Source organism: Coenobita brevimanus, chromosome 77 (assembly GCF_032717465.1).
Source record: "Coenobita brevimanus isolate Jiangsu-jjx chromosome 77, ASM3271746v2, whole genome shotgun sequence".
Lineage (NCBI taxonomy): Eukaryota > Metazoa > Arthropoda > Malacostraca > Decapoda > Coenobitidae > Coenobita > Coenobita brevimanus.
In genome coordinates, this window is record NC_137030.1 from 23,932,081 (window position 1) to 23,949,841 (window position 17,761).

Consider the following 17,761-nt stretch of genomic DNA (forward strand, 5'->3'; position numbering starts at 1 on the left):
CTAAGCACCGTAATGAGATTCGATTGAGTGTAGCACCTCACGTACTGGAAACCCTTAAACAAATAAAGTTTTCAGATTGAAGGGGTATTCTTTTGTCAGTCTTTTTTTTTTCTTTATGTTTGGTAATCTCCAGGCATTTTACTCAGGTCAGGAGACACCTCTTTTAATAAATGAGTTAGTTGTTTCCGCCGTGTTTCAAAATATCAAGAAACGAAAGCAACCATTACCGATATATACTTATACAAAGCGAATATATCTTATCAGTGAAGTGAATACCACATTTCATCAACCTCCCTCATTACACCCCATTCTACCCATGTCCTTGTCTACACTCCATTCGACCCACTCCCTTCAGCACCCTACACTACCCACTTTCCCACTACACCCCACTCTACCCTCTTCCTTTCTACACCCCAGTGTATCCATTTCCTTTCTACACCCCACTCTACCCACTTCCTTTCTATACTCCTCTCTACCCATTTCCTTTCTACACCCCACTCTACCCATTTCCTTTCTACACCCCACTCTACCCACTTCCTTTCTACACCCCAACCGTATGCACTTCCCTTCTACACCAACATTCTACCCACTTCCCTTCTGCGCCCCATTCGACCCACTTCCCTTCTACGCTTTCTCTCTACCCACTTCCTTTCTACACCCACATTCGACCCACATCTTTTCTACACCCAACTCGACACTTCCTTTCCACAACCCATTCGCCCCACTTCGCTTCTACACTCTCACGCGACCCACTTCCCTCCTGCACCTCAATTAACCCACTTCCCTTCCAGCATTTGGCCGGAGCTGGGTTGGAGAGGATGTTGAGTGTGAGAGAGGACTGGCGCTCTAAACTCTGGGTGTTGATGGATGGGGTTTTGATCTGCCTGTGGGATTTTGGGTCAGATAAATGCTGTCCTTCGTTGTATGTTGTCTCACCACGTTTTTACGCCTTCCTTTAGCCATTCATTCATTCATTCATTCATTCTGGACACACATCTGGTAGATGAGGACGCCCTCCATTCGCTCACTCGATGTTGTGTTACCTACAGGAGACTCTGCAGTGTGACAAATGAAATGGTTTCCTGTAACACAGTAAACCATTTATGAACATGGTGGTAGCCATATAACCAACAAATGGACGCCTGGCGTCTTGTGGGTTAGACCTACAACAGGATGATGCTCAAAGGGGTTTATGTCTGAGGGAAGGTTGGGGTCTGTTACTCACATAATGCCGTTCAGGGAAGAACGACTGGTCATTTAACTTAAATGCCTATGCTGAAGGCCCAACACCGGGCCACTACGCTCCGGATAAAACAACAAATTCGGAGTAGCAAGCATGATATTAAGGGCATCCTCAGGAGAAAGTTACAATATTTGGCTGCAAATTATTAGTATTCGTTTTTAAATTCCGGATCAAGTGAGATTTTGCATTCATCAGGAAAAATGTACAGCGCCTCTGTCAGTAACCATAGACGGTTTGCTTTCATCTGAAGGAACTGGGTTAGTCCTACTCTGAGTATTAGGTCACGGTTGCATGAAATTCGATTATCCTTAGGCATAAGGTACCGTCAAATAAACAACGATGTTCTCAGTTTTGTCTGAAGAAAATTTACACCTGGTGGAATACAATGAAAAACGTGTTTCTACCAGTGCTTGTTTCAGCTGGTTCGGTTTTTCCGCCGTATAGCCTATTCGTCAAACATTGTAAAAACTACTTGTGTCTCTCTATGTGCACGAATGTTTCTCCTTACAAATCAGATTAACCCTCCAATTAGAATACACATGGCTACACTTGGCCATCAGCTTAGCTGAAAAGAGGTTCGGGATATTTGCCAACTGGAAACAAAGGAACACATTATAACTAATGTTTTGGCCGAGAATAAACAACGTTCATATTTTACTCCAGTTTACGTCTGATGACTTTATTAAGCCCATTAAAACCTACCGCAGTCAGATGGTTTAGTGCAATCTATGCGTCGGATTCTAGGTGGCATGAGGGACTTCTTAGCATCTCTGCCTTAGCGATTTATTTTGCTTATTGTACCTTAATAGTCTCTTGTATGCTGTTCATATCCTTTTAATATCGGCACAGGTTGCATGAATACCATAGATGTGGACACTAAATTACCAACGAAAGGTGTTACGAAATCTCCAAAAATAATCTAAAGTAATATAGCCAACTATTGCTTGTCATCGCTCCTGCTTTTCTGTTTACGTTCCTTGAAAATTGGTCTCTTGAATTCGGAGCAAATGACACTGTTGGCACTGAACTGGTCTATAGACAGATAAGGTAATCAATGTCATTTGCTGCAAACATTGCTTTCTCATATCCTCAGACTAATGCAAAAAAAAAAAAGTTCAATTAGGCGTGTTCTAATACTGTCCACAACAAGAAGGCCTACAAAAGGTACTGGAGCCAACCCCCCCTCCCCTTGAATCTCATTTTTCTTATGTTTCTGCCCGGAATCGTGCTAAGTCTCTTCTTCGCTCTGCTAAAAATAATTTCATTCGTACTAACTGCACTGAACCCTCCAACTAGAATTCTTCCCGCTCCTTCTGGCACCTTCCCAAAAACCTTTCTAACAACTTCACTTAATCATCCTTCCCTCCATTTCTCCACTCTGATGACTCTGTAGCTATTTCTCCTACTGATGAAGCAGAACTCTTCGCTCAGACTTTCTCCTCCAATTCCACCTTAGACGACTCCGGTGCTGTCCATCTCTTCCCGCCTCTGACTTCCTCATGGCTGATATTAAAATTTCTTAAACTGAAGTATTTTCTGCCCTCACTGGCATCACTACTAACAAGGCATATAGGCCTGATGGAGTCCCTCCTGTTGTCCTCATAAACTGTTCTTCTGTGCTTACACCCTGCCCAGGTAAACTCTTTCGTCTTTGTCTATCAACTTGCACCATTCCTTCTTGCTGGAAGTTTGCTCTCAATCAGCCTGTCCCAAAGAAGGGTGACCATTCCCAGCCCCCTAACTGTCTTCCAATCTTTAACATCCTGTATTTCAAAAGCTTTCGAGTCTATTCTTAACAAGAAATTTAAAGCATCTTTCCTATCACAACCTTCTTTCTGATCGTCAGTAGGGGTTCCGCCTGGGACATTCCACTGGTGATCTCGCCAACCTTTCAAACTCCCGGTCATCCTCCTTCCAGGACTTTGGCGACAGCTTTGCCATTGCACTTGACATCTAAAAGGCTTTAGATCGAGTCTGACATAAATCTTTAATTTCCAAACTGTCATCTTACGGTTTCTATCCTTCTATCTGTGCCTTCATCTCTAGCTTCCTTTCTGGTCGTTCTATAGCTGCTGTTGTAGACGGCCACTGTTTATCTCCTAGAGCTATCAATAGTGGTGTTCCTCAGGACTCTGTCCGATCACCAACTCTCTTCCTTTTATTCACCAATGACCGTCTAAGCTGTACATTTAACCCTATCCACTCATTCACTGATGGCTCCTTTCTATTCGCTTCCCACAGCGTCTGTCTCAGCAGTTGCTTCAACAAACAAGGGATGAGGCAATGGCACATCTAATGTTTGACTTGGCTTATATCTCTGATTGGGGTAAAAATAACCTTGTTTTTAATACATCAAAAACTCAGTTCTTTCATCTATCAACCCGTCAAAATCTTCCACATGAGTACCTACTAATGTTTAATGATATCTATCTCAGTCATGCATTATCTTTAAACACACTTGCAGTTTCATTCTCTCGGGATTTGACTTGGAAAGAATATATTACATCTGTTGTAAAATCTGCTTCCAAGTGATTAGGTGTGCTAAGCTGACTTATACCTTCTTTACCCGTGCACAGCTGTTGACTCTATATATGGGTTTTATTGGCCCCTGTGTAGTGTACAGCTCTCATGTGTGGGGAGGCTCCCCACACACAGTTCTTCTCAATAGGGTAGAGTCGAAGGCTTTTCGTCTCATTAATTTTCCTTCTCTTTCTGACTCCCTTCAACCTCTGTCTCTTCGCCGCACTGTTGCATCTTTATCTCCTTCTATCGCAGCTTCAATGATCACTGCTTCTTTGAACTGTCTGCTTGCATCTCTTCACCGCTACGGCTAGCACGTAGCACTCGTCTAGCAACAAATTCTCATCCCTTTTCTGTCCAACTCCCTAATGCAAAAGTTAACCACTATTTCCAGTCTTTCATGTATGCAACAGGTCAACTCTGGAACTGTCTCCTTCTGTCTGTTTTTCCTACTGCCTACGATCTCTAGTCTTCCAAATGTAGTGTGTCCAGGCATCTCGAAATGAATGGATTTTGCATTTGGCTCTGTTATTTTGTTTTTATTTTGTTTTTGCTTCGAGGGAGCAATTTGCAGGCCCCTGGCCTTTGGTTCCTTCTTCATTGCATTAAAAAAAAAATCACGAGATTGATTTCCAAAGCCCATGAATGAGAGGTATAGGAGGCGACATGATACTTGTTGCAGAGTGTACAGAATAAAATGCTTTGTAATAGATGATACAAAATAAATAGAGCCATTTAGAATACGACCTTATATGTAACCTGGCGACAAACTCAAGGGATCACAAGCGTCCAAATCTCCAAAAACAAGACAGGTGCAAAAACAAGAGGTCAAAACAACCACGTGTTGGGATGATGCCAGTTCGTATACGCTAAGATAAACGGAATCCAGGAACCAAGTCAAATTCCGTGCCTTCTGAGAGCCGGCCCGGATCTGAGGGTAATGGAAAAGGGCCGTGTCTGGGTGTGCTCTGGGCTTGTGGACATGATGGTTGGTTCGATCCCAGAGAGAGGGGGTGAGGGATGGCTATGACTGTACTCTTACTCTTTCATATTGTTTTCTTGTGGTGTGTGTGTGTGTGTGTGTGTGTGTGTGTGTGTGTGTGTGTGTGTGTGTGTGTGTGTGTGTGTATATAACGGGCAACACGTTTCTTAACTCCACTTAATCTCTCTCTCTCTCTCTCTCTCTCTCTCTCTCTGAGCTGGACAGATATAGTAAAATAAAACATCCATGGACTGTAACGGACAATATTTTTAGGTTAAAAAAAAAAAAGTTCAGCTGATAACGCTGAACAATATTGGAATTCTGCACTCCCCTCCAAGCCCATCCATATTGGATCTGTGCAGGCCGGCCACTACAATGCACACAAACATAAATACATAGAGTGTATTAAATCCAATGACTGCTTTCTCATAATTTATAACTGGTACCCTCAGACCATGTTATTTACCTAAAGAGTGAACTTAAGAGTAACGGAGTATGCCTTCAGCTTTTTAACTCTCTTTTTATTATATTCTTCAATCTTGCTACTGACTGACTTTCCTGTTTGCTACCTTCATACTCTTTATTTCTTTACCCAGACGATTTTGTTCTGCCGAAGAGAAACGCTTCATAGTACATGGGACAAAATCATTCAACGCCGCTGAAACGACGCAGGAGACAACGTACAAACAAAGGCCTCAATGGGGCTCCATACTTAGCTCACTAGAGCCATACTGACCAAAGGTCCAGCGCAGGTGTGTACGCGAGCAATACAAAACTATGGACATCTCTTCTAGAACTATGATCATGAAAGTGTCAGTCTATCTGTCTATCTATCTATCTATTGCCAGACGCCTTAATCCCGGAAGGGGTTGCCACAAACATATCGCCTCCATGTCGCCCTGTCCCCCGCCATTTCACTGCCCTGCTCCAAGCTCGCACCCACCTTTCTCATATACCTCTCCACTCCATCCCTCCATCTCATCCTTGGCCTCCCCCTTCCTCTCCCCCCCTCCACCTCACTCACATACAATGCTGGGAGAAAAAATAAATAAATTGATAAATATACAGAAAATAAAACGACACACGCAGAATAGAATAGGAACCGGGATGGAGATCAAATTATCTCTGCTGGAACTATCCTGGCGAAAGCATCAATTCGAAAAAAAAAAAAAAAACGACACACACACACACACACACACACACACACACACACACACAGTAGGTGGGGTTCGATGGGAGAATGAACAGGAGAGGTAACCAGGGAAGAACGTAAGCTCTTTTCGGATTCCCCACCCGCCCACCCATTCTTACTCGCTTATCAAATTAGATCAGTTATATATGGCGCTTGATATTGCTTTTTAGAGCCATTTCTATCAGTGTGACCGGTGTAGAGAACGCGGCAACCAAAAGGCGAAGTGAGGTTTATGCTATCACTACAGAACCTTTAAAACCGATTGATTAATACTGAAAAGAGAGCAGCACTCATTCTGATGCGTATCCATATTATATCTTTCAGAACGTTCTTAACCCATTGGCTCCCAGATCTGTGCTAGGGATTTTGCTGGAAGGGAGCTAGGCGTACCACCCTCCGCCTGCCGGCTTATAGTCGCGAAGCTCATAGGTCCCTACCCCGGGGTTCCCTTCTTCATTACATTTTGAAAATGCCTAGTTCCGTCCTATATTGAGGACACTGGGTGCTAATGGGTTAACCAGCTGACTAGTGTACTGAAAGACGCAGTAAATGCAAGGCTGGATGAATTTCAATGTACAGCTCCGGACAGATGAAACGGCTACATCCCATCCACCAGCGACTTGGTTTGGGTCTCAGTGGTTCTGGTAACAGTTGCAGGTGGAGGGAGAGGGGGATGTGGGAGGGTGAGGAGGGGAGAAATGTGGGCGGGGTTATATAGGGGGTAGTGTGGGAGGGTGAAGAAGCACCACGGTCTGGCTGGTGGGAGGGGGAGACGAATGGTTGGGTAGCGGAGACGAGAGTCTGCTGGAGGGTGAGACAGGTGAGTGTGATTAGATGAAAAGAAATTACAAAAAATAAATTATTATAATATCTGCTGCATATATTGCATTTTATCTACTAAATAAAAACACTGTCTATTATTCACCACCGTATTTGGGTATCCTACTCATTATTATTATCCTTTGGATATTAGGCAATAAATAAAGATATTGGACGGTCTTTCGGACCCGAACCAATTTTTTCATAACTTTTTTCTTCAGCTATTTCCGTATTCCTATTATCCCTCGTGCTTGAAGTCCCCCTTGTTATCACTTTCTCCTACGCCCTACCTTTTTTTAGGCATAAGGCAGTTTAACTTTCTCTTTAAATAACCATATTTGTCAACAAATATTCCTTTCATTAATCTATTTAATTACCTGTTTCCTTTCAATATGCATTTGTCTAATAATGGGTGTTACACCTTAATTGGCGCCGCTATTTGACGTTTTGAATAAATTTGGTCAAAATTTACGCATATATTGCAGTCTCTCTCAAGTAGGCTGGCAACCTCACACATCCTCCCCCCTGCTTTGTCCTTCTCGCTACCCGTTGCCTCCTTTCCTTTTGTAGTACTGTTTATCTATTCTTTCTCATATTTTTAACCTCATTCCTTCTTACAAACTTTTAATGCCATAGGAATTTCTCCCTTATCACCTACAGTCCTACTACATGAAAGTGGAAAAAACTGCCATCGGGAAAAGAATAACTGGAAATTTATGGCGAAGGTTACGATATTAGTTATTTTGAATGAAAGTGTTTGCAGATACGCATTCTTGACGTGATTATCGCAGCCACAGCATTTCGCCTTCATAAAACAGAAGAACTATAGGTTTCATGCATTACCTCCTTACGTCCAGCATTACTGTGCAGAACGCCATGTATAACACATTAAGGACCACAAGGACAATACTGGTAGTCATCGTGATTCTCATGAATCTCTCCATAGGCTATTGAAAACAGTGCTTTATGCTCAACTTCAGAATTATGTTCTCATCATGACAATGATAGGCAAAGATAATAAAAACAATATATACAAACAAATTATCATTTATTATACAACAAAGCTCAAACTGCCTCCGTGCTGCAGTCTCAAGGGTGTAACCAGCTCACACAATCACATGTAACCTGAAGAAATTAAATACATGATCCTCTCTCTCTCTCTCTCTCTCTCTCTCATATATATATATATATATAAATATATATATATATATATATATATATATATATATATATATATATATATATATATATATATATATATATTAATAACAATGAACAACACTGTTTGATTTAAAATGTATTGTGTTGGGTAAAGCAGAGGACACTAACTAGCATGGCAACCTACCACACGGAAACCACCATGTTGCACTACACACCACAGAAACCGATGCACAGACCATGATATCAGCGAAAAGACTATGAGAAGAGTATTGCACGAAGCAGGGTTGCATCACAGGACCCTAGCAAACGTTTTGTTGACAAGCCAGAGGATTTTTGGAAGTGTGTCACTGAAGGCGCAATCATCAATCATCAATCATCATCAATCAATCATAATCATCATCATCATCATCAATCATCAATCATCATCAATCATCAATCATCATCATCATCAATCATCATCATCAATCATCATCATCAATCATCATCATCAATCATCATCATCAATCATCATCATCATCATCAATCATCAATCATCATTATCATCATCAATCATCAATCATCATTATCAATCATCAATCATCAATCATCATTATCATCATCAATCATCATCATCATCATCATCAATCATCATCATCATCATCAATCATCAATCATCATCATCAATAATCATCATCAATCATCATCAATCATCATTTCTGAGGTTTTCGCTTGTATAAACTAAACTATTCAGTCATACATGACCATAAAAATATATTAATAATTACTGCAGGGGGACAACCAGTTTCGTTACAACGTCAGTCCATGCAGAGGAAATTACTTTGGCCATATAGGGTTACTCTATGTTAAATTTCATAAGTGTAGAGCCTGTATGATTATATATATATATATATATATATATATATATATATATATATATATATATATATATATATATATATATATATATATATATTAGTATTTCACGGCGAATTAGGCACCTTAGATGAGGGTGCAACCCCCGGTTTTACATCAGAGTTTCTACTTTCTGCTACACGATCAGGAACACAGTTGGCTCGGAAAATTGTCCACCTACTTCACCGACCCGGGTATCCGTCTCAGATACGAGATAACCACCTCGTTGCCACCAGTTACATATTTATGATATGACAGTGACAGTTTCATCCGATTTTTCTGTGTAGTTTTCTTTATCTAATTTGTCTTAATAACCGCTCTACTTACTCCTACTCAATTTTTGAGGGCTAAACTAGGGAACGAGGCTTTTGGGAGGAGTAGTCTGGCATCAGATTTTATACGAATCATTCAACACAGTCGCACCTGACTTAATGTAGACCTGCAGTCCTTACCCTAACATTATCCGGGATGCGTGTTTTCTAGCTTAGTTGTCTACACATTAAAACTTTCATCTCTAAACAGTTACAATATATACTATTTTATTTCGTCAGGCCTACGTGATTGTGGCATTATTTGTAAATATGACACTATCGCATTGGCAGTTCGTGATTTTTTTTTTTTTTTTTTTTTTTTTATGTGTCCGACTCTGGGCATAGGCTTCACAGCCTGCTATCAAGGCCCAGCAGTCCTCCTACATACCATACACCTCTACATGTCACCACTTCAGCGCTAACACCCACCGTCCATATTGAATACATGCTAGGGCTGTCTCATACAGGACTGGTGTATTGGTATTAGCGGGGGTATTTTTACGACATGTCGGCGGGTCTTCTGGTAGATCAGTAAAGCCTGATTTAATGAAGTTCAAATCCTTAAACTGTTCCCTGCCCCAGCCGGGATTCGAACCTGGGTCCGTTAGGATTGCAGGCCACCTCTCTACCGATTGAGCCCCCGCCTCCCCGAACATATGTTGATTACGTTTTACTTATTGAGATGAACAATTAAGTTATTCCTTCGTTAACGTTATTTTATTACTCAACGACACAAAGATTAATAAAAATACATTTATGAAGGCATAGATTTTAAATATTTATCTTAACAAGCCAAGGGTAAAGGACCACATTTGTTCTGCCAATCACGAGCGTGCAATGCGATGTTACCATATTTAAACTTGCGTTGGCCAGACGGAAGGAAATAGAGTAAATGTATTATATAGTAAGGTCAGGAAGAACATGATGTGGTGTTATTTCATAAACCTTATGTGTCTTTAACTCCTAAACTGACGGTTATGTTATTTATTATTAGAGGAACTATATCTACACTCACCTTCTTATCCACCTTTGGACAGTGTTGGTGGAAATTCCCAGGGTGTTAGCGATGGCTCGGATGGACTGCCCGGCTTCACGCATCCCTACAATGCGCCCTCTCAAACCAATCCTCCTTTCTCTTGCCTCTCTCCGTCTTGCCTCTCTACGTCTTGCCTCCATTCTGAATCGGTGTGACTGATGCCCCGGGGTGGCTGATACCTCTGTTAACACCTCTGTTCATGGCAGGAAACCTAACGACTTCGCATAGTGTCACGTGGCACGAGTTTGTCCTCTAACTACTATTTTATTTGTTTCTACAGGTAAACCAAGTCTTTTTTTTTTTTTTAAGGTTTCTAAAGAATAACCAGACATGACAATTAATTCACATGTCAGTATGCCACTGTCTCAGTTGACGGAGAGGATCTACCTGTTTCGGTTCGAATGATTCATCTCGGTATATACTGACAAAACATGGAAATGGTGGTGTGCCCTGAGTAACGGTGTTTATTGCAGTCCATAGAAAATACAAGTGAACCACAGTCGTTTCTCGTTGATGTATAAATATCCATGTGTTTGTGGTGTATTAGTCATTATGGCGTTATTCTCACCCCGGTACTCCATGTCTGAGTTTCAGGAAGTGGTTGAAGAGGTGGCCAGTTACGAGGATACTATCTGTTTGATAAATTTGAGCTCTATGCATCCTCCATACTATGCCACGAACCGGATCCCTCATAAGAAACACCAAGGTCACCTGCTTCCTGGCATACAGTCTAGAGTATTCATCGAGCTTCAATTTACGAAGAAGAAACACTTCTGATACTGTCTGTGGTATAAATTAGTTCGCTTTACAAATACCCTTCCGTCACAGCAAGATTTACTCTATCAGGACAGATTATCATTACTATATCATACTTATCACGTAATGTAGACGATAAGGATATCTCTCTACCCATTTATCAATTTATATCAGTTGTATCATCTACCGAAATGTTCCGAGACGCAATAACGGCGACATGCAGATCTATAAAAATTATTGTCAATAAACGGGGTCTGGAATTATTAATGTCCATTAGAATTTGCTTCAGGTAGAGGAAATTTTCCTTTCATCTCGTTCCCTTGCGACAATTATCACCGTCGTCATCCCTGTTATTCCCTTAAGCGCTACGACATGGCATCATCCATATATATATATATATATATATATATATATATATATATATATGATCAGTTATTTAATTTTTTTCAGGTAGGACGGAGCCAGTTTGAGCTTTGTTGTATAATAAATGATAATTTGTTTGTATATATTGTTTTTATTATCTTTGCCTATCATTGCCATGATGAGAACATAATTCTGAAGTTGAGCATAAAGCACTGTTTTCAATAGCCTATGGAGAGATTCATGAGAATCACGATGACTACCAGTATTGTCCTTGTGGTCCTTAATGTGTTATACATGGCGTTCTGCACAGTAATGCTGGACGTAAGGAGGTAATGCATGAAACATATAGTTCTTCTGTTTTATGAAGGCGAAATGCTGTGGCTGCGATAATCACGTCAAGAATGCGTATCTGCAAACACTTTCATTCAAAATAACTAATATCGTAACCTTCGCCATAAATTTCCAGTTATTCTTTTCCCGATGGCAGTTTTTTCCACTTTCATGTAGTAGGACTGTAGGTGATAAGGGAGAAATTCCTATGGCATTAAAAGTTTGTAAGAAGGAATGAGGTTAAAAATATGAGAAAGAATAGATAAACAGTACTACAAAAGGAAAGGAGGCAACGGGTAGCGAGAAGGACAAAGCAGGGGGGAGGATGTGTGAGGTTGCCAGCCTACTTGAAAGAGACTGCAATATATGCGTAAATTTTGACCAAATTTATTCAAAACGTCAAATAGCGGCGCCAATTAAGGTGTAACACCCATTATTAGACAAATGCATATTGAAAGGAAACAGGTAATTAAATAGATTAATGAAAGGAATATTTGTTGACAAATATGGTTATTTAAAGAGAAAGTTAAACTGCCTTATGCCTAAAAAAAAAAGGTAGGGCGTAGGAGAAAGTGATAACAAGGGGGACTTCAAGCACGAGGGATAATAGGAATACGGAAATAGCTGAAGAAAAAAGTTATGAAAAAATTGGTTCGGGTCCGAAAGACCGTCCAATATCTTTATTTATTGCCTAATATCCAAAGGATAATAATAATGAGTAGGATACCCAAATACGGTGGTGAATAATAGACAGTGTTTTTATTTAGTAGATAAAATGCAATATATGCAGCAGATATTATAATAATTTATTTTTTGTAATTTCTTTTCATCTAATCACACTCACCTGTCTCACCCTCCAGCAGACTCTCGTCTCCGCTACCCAACCATTCGTCTCCCCCTCCCACCAGCCAGACCGTGGTGCTTCTTCACCCTCCCACACTACCCCCTATATAACTCCGCCCACATTTCTCCCCTCCTCACCCTCCCACATCCCCCCTCCCTCCACCTGCAACTGTTACCAGAACCACTGAGCCCCTAACCAAGTCGCTGGTGGATGGGGTGTAGCCGTTTCATCTGTCCGGAGCTGTACCTTATACATTCAAGCCACATTAGAACCAAGGGACTGACTTTTTATAGAACACCGGGCCTAGGTGGATAGAACAAGACTGGAAGTTGTTAGAAATTCCTCTTCTAGAACCAGCAGCGCCAAAGAAATAATCCTGGAAACTATACTTAGTAAAGCTGTGTGGAACATAACTGTCTGGTGATCAGAATTGCCCTTCCAGAAGTAGCAGCACCCGAGAACAACTAATCGTCGAGATATCACTTAACTGAGCTGGACGGAATGAGGCTGGATGGAGTTAGCTGTTATTTCCTTAGGACTCATTAGACTTGTTTTGTAGCGCGAGAAAGAAAGACACAATGTCCTGAAGCGAGTCTGATATTTTCCTATTAGATCTACCCGGTATCGACGTCCACGTCCACGAGCAGGAAAAGACGATGAAACATTGAAGACTGAAGTTCCATATCTTTCCTCCAAGAATCCATTAAAACAGGCAAACTAGCTCAGGAAAAAAGATGGTACACACGAAACTGGATGTAGGTCGATACTTTCCTTCCGGAACCCACGACCTCGCGCAGAAAAGATGACGACAAACAGAGAGTGAAGTTGTACTTTTTTTTCTTAGAAGCCATCATAACTCTGAAATTGCGGCAGGAAAAAAAAAAACAAAGAGGCAAGACACACAGTACTGGAAGTAAAACGATAGTGCCACCTTTGCCACGTCTCAGTGCCTGAAATAATGCGACAATCATAAGGCCCAGACTAGATACTCAAACATACTTACGGCCAATTCCGTTGTAAGTATTATTTGTTTATTGCAGGAAGAACAGCACAAACTATTTTACAAGCAGTTTTGTTGTCCTAACTATGATTTAGTATCGTTGCTATGTTGTGATACTGCAGGACGGACTACGCAATCAAACGCAAGCAGTTCCCTATTGTTGCCATGATTTGGGTTCGCAGGAAGAACAACCTATATGAAGATTGTGCACTATCCTTTCTTTTTTCTTTCTGTGAAACAGTTCGGAGTAGGTCTGGGATGCAGTACAACCGCGGAACTTACGCAAGAATAAAACAACAAACACATGAAAGGAGTTCGAATACATTCATCCCAAAATTATCTTTTCTGCGAAGAAATTCGGAAAGAATACAGCATAAGATAAGTTTGGCAAGTTGATACTTTGAGGGTAGAAGCAAAAGAACCAATGTGATAACACATTAGTTCACGACATAGACTAGATCTCCAGCATTACCTTTCCAGCAACTTCGTCAAATAACCAGTGGCGAAAAGAACGAGACATACTGTACACAGCGCTGAACAGAGCATTATATTTCAGTTCTAGAACCAACAGAAACGAGAGAAGCATGAACGTACACGGCAAAATTGAGTCTAGATCTTTAATATTTCCTTTCCAAAACCACCTTCCCCAAGGGACTAATTCACGAAAGAGCGCACCCAATGGACGACTGAAGCTCGATAATTCCCTTCCAGAAACATCATCGCCCAGGGACCAATGCTGGCAGGATCTAGTGCGTCTGTTGCAGCGATGGCAGATCAGTTTCGGTGGCAGAGTGAGAAACGGGACAACGGGACTGGGTGAAATGGACTGCCTGGGTGCCTGCAGAATTTGCACTTTGTTTTTCCTATTTTGTAATTTCTCATTTTGATATGATGAGAGTGATTTCGTGGGTGTGAAAAAAAAAAAAATCCATCGTTCTCTTTTCGTATCTATTGATAATTCTGAAATTTACTGAACTTTATGACATGTTCCATCTTTATTCTTGCTGCTACCGGACGATTTTATTCACATCAAAAGAGCCCCAAGTAACGGGGGAGGTAATGAACACTATATCTAACCCCTCCCGTTCGAAAAAAAAATCCAGAATAAAATCATCATAATAGAGCAAAAGCCAAAAAAATAACACAATAGGTAAATTGAGATTGAAAGACGAGATGAACTTGCTGAGTGTCGGGGAAAATTTCGTCTCCCATCCTTCGTTTTCTCCATACACATTTTATCCTTTTCTGTACTTTCGAGTGAGCCATCCAAGTACTAATGTATTATTAATGATCTGGATTCCATCATTTCCTTGTGTGTCAGCACACAAGAATGCATCACCCTTTAAAACTTTTCAGTTTATCATCTCTAATGGATTTAGTTCGCCTCTTCAACCTGACACTTCTCTCTCTCTCTCTCTCTCTCTCTCTCTCTCTCTCTCTCTCTCTCTCTCTCTCTCTCTCTCGAGGAGTCTTCGTTCTCTCTCTCTCCCTCCCACGTGCCTCTTTAATGTAAAAGTACCACCTCTTTCCATACCAAAGTAGTAACTCCTGAAATCTCTCACACACACACACACACACACACACACACACACACACACACACACACACACACACACACACACACACACACACACACACACACACACACACACAGAATGGTAGGATTACCTCTCTGGCATATAATTACGAGCGAGGGCGAAACCCTTGCCAGTTTCTCGTCAAGTAGTGACATTTTCTCACATATGAGTGGCCCAACGCAGCCGGTTCGACCGTAACGCTCTTGAGAAGCTTATATCTCAGCAACCACAGGGCAGATCATTGCGTGGTTTGCACCATATGATAGCCCAATTCATTAAGATTTGTTTTGGTCAGGTTTCATTGCATCCAGGCGGTGCACGTGACACGTGACACGCGCCAAGTGCAACATGTAGAAAATCTTCAAAAGAGGGCCACAGGCCAGACAGTTTCTTGTAAAGGCATGAAACGTGGTAGGTAAATAGCCACCAATATACTCTAGCCACCCTCGGGGTGTAAGGCGACGTTTCAATGCTTTCGGATTTAAATGATCTCGCTCGTACCTCGCCGACAATGGCGTTTTACTGGTAGGGTCACGCCATTCAGCAGGGTAGTATTCTCAAAACATTTTTACCATCTTTACAAATTGCTACCAGAAATCATTTTGCTTTGTCGTATTTTTCGCATTATTTGTCTATCTAGTGTGCTTCTGAAGTATTGGTAACACTGATTGGTTAAAATAAACAAACGATATTACACCCAACTTTATCCCTTCAATCTGTTGACCTATTATTTTATTTTAATTTTATGTACCCTTTTGACTTCAGTTCTGACCAGATTTTAGTCCCTTTGCTGCTTAGTTTGCGTAGGTCAGTAGCAGAGAAAGACATTAGTACGACTCTAATCCTTTCCATAAAACTTCGTGGCTGGCATCACATTCTTATCTCGTACTGTTACAACTTAATAGTCAAAGCAAAGGGATGAAAATTTTAGGCAACTTAGAGTAAAAAGAACATTCCTCAATGCAATTTTATTCTCTCTAGGAATGATATCCAGAAGGGAAGTGGAAAATGAACGTGAGGGCGTCAACCATCCACTCACGTAATGCAGTACTACCTTCAGGTGACTTTCGACTGAGTGACATGCTAAATGGTTTCTTGTAGTCCAAGAAAACATTACGCTAGGCTACTTGACCTTATAGCCAGGATCTTCAGAAGACACACGATCCCTTAAGTCAGTGGTTCCCAACCTTTTTTGTCTCCTTCCCCCTTTTCCAACAATGTTCTCACCTGTGGGCCCCTACAACATAATAGGTCGAGCTAGCAAAATTGATAGCAACTATTTCTGCAACAGAGACATACTATACCTTGTAGAAAAATTCTAGCAATTTAACATTCTGTTTTAAGTACTGTATGGGCTGAATTTTACACTGGACTGCATGTCTCTTAATTCCAGTAGAATAAAAATGTAAAAATATATAGAATTCCTATGGACCGCTTGAAATTCTTCCATGTATCCCCGGTTGGGAACCACTGCCTTAAATGCTTGATGGTGGTGCCTGGGAGCTGCCACCAAGTGAAAAGACCACACTGCAGCCCTATACACACTGGACTGGTTAGCAGTCTCTTCATAAATAAGCAACAACACATCTTTTTTTTTTTTTATGTGCTCAACTCTGGGCATAGGCTTCACAGCCTGCTCCCAAGGCCCAATAGTCCTTCTACATATCATACACCTTTACATGTCACCACTTCGGCTCTAACACCCACCGTCCATATTGAATACATACTAGGGCTGTCTCATACAGGACTGGTTTATTGATAATAGCAAGGGTATTTTTACCACATGTCGGCTGGTCTTCTGGTAGATCAGTAAAGTCTGCATTACATGACATTCAGATCCTTAAACTGTTCCCTGCCCCAGCGGGGGTTTGAACTTGGGTCCAGTAGGACCGCAGGCCACCTCTCTACCGATTGAGCCACCGCCTCCCTCGAGGTCAAAAGTTTCCCCTAAACTGAATGAAACTATAGGAATGGCAAAAATAAAACAATCGCATTATCAGAGCAAAAAACAGCAGCCTCCTACGCCTTCTGAATACTAGCAAGTAGCAACATATCCAGTCACCGGCAATATGTATTAAATTTGGCTGCTCAGGTGGATGCTTAAAGTTAATATGGCGGCCTTCAGAAAGCCAGTCATAAGATACTGAGATTTTCGGGAGTTTCAACCACGAAGACGAGGACGAAGTCCCAGCGAAAGTTGGACGGTAGCAAGGTCGGGGAGAAAGAAGGTTAGAAAACTGAAGCTTAAATATACCGGAAACTGAAAGGGTGGGTGCAGTCCCTACTGCTCTGGAGTGTAGTCATGATGAGGAGACTTATGAAGCATCCCATTGCTGCTACTCTTTCCTCTCGTGGCGCCCGATCAGGTTGTGTTGACACTAGCTGGGCTGTGATTCGGGAGAGCTTATCCAGGGCTTATGGATAAGGGCCTCCAGAGAAGCAGCCGGAGAAATTAATCTTCTAGATCACGATCATCTTCGATAAAGGAGACAGCGACTGCGAAAATTGACCTGGAGCCCCCGTCAAAGGTTGAGGAGGCGTCAGCAATTGGAGAGACTCTAGAAAGGTGATCTTGGATGGCTAAATTGCACTTCGGGTGTTCATCAGCCATTCCTCTAGGTCTTCCCTTTTTTCCTCTACTTGGTCTTCCTGTTCTTCTATTTCTTCTTATTTTGAGTTTTTCTTATTGCCAAATGCAATTTTTCCTCTTCAGAAGTGTCTCTTGAGACTGCCTCT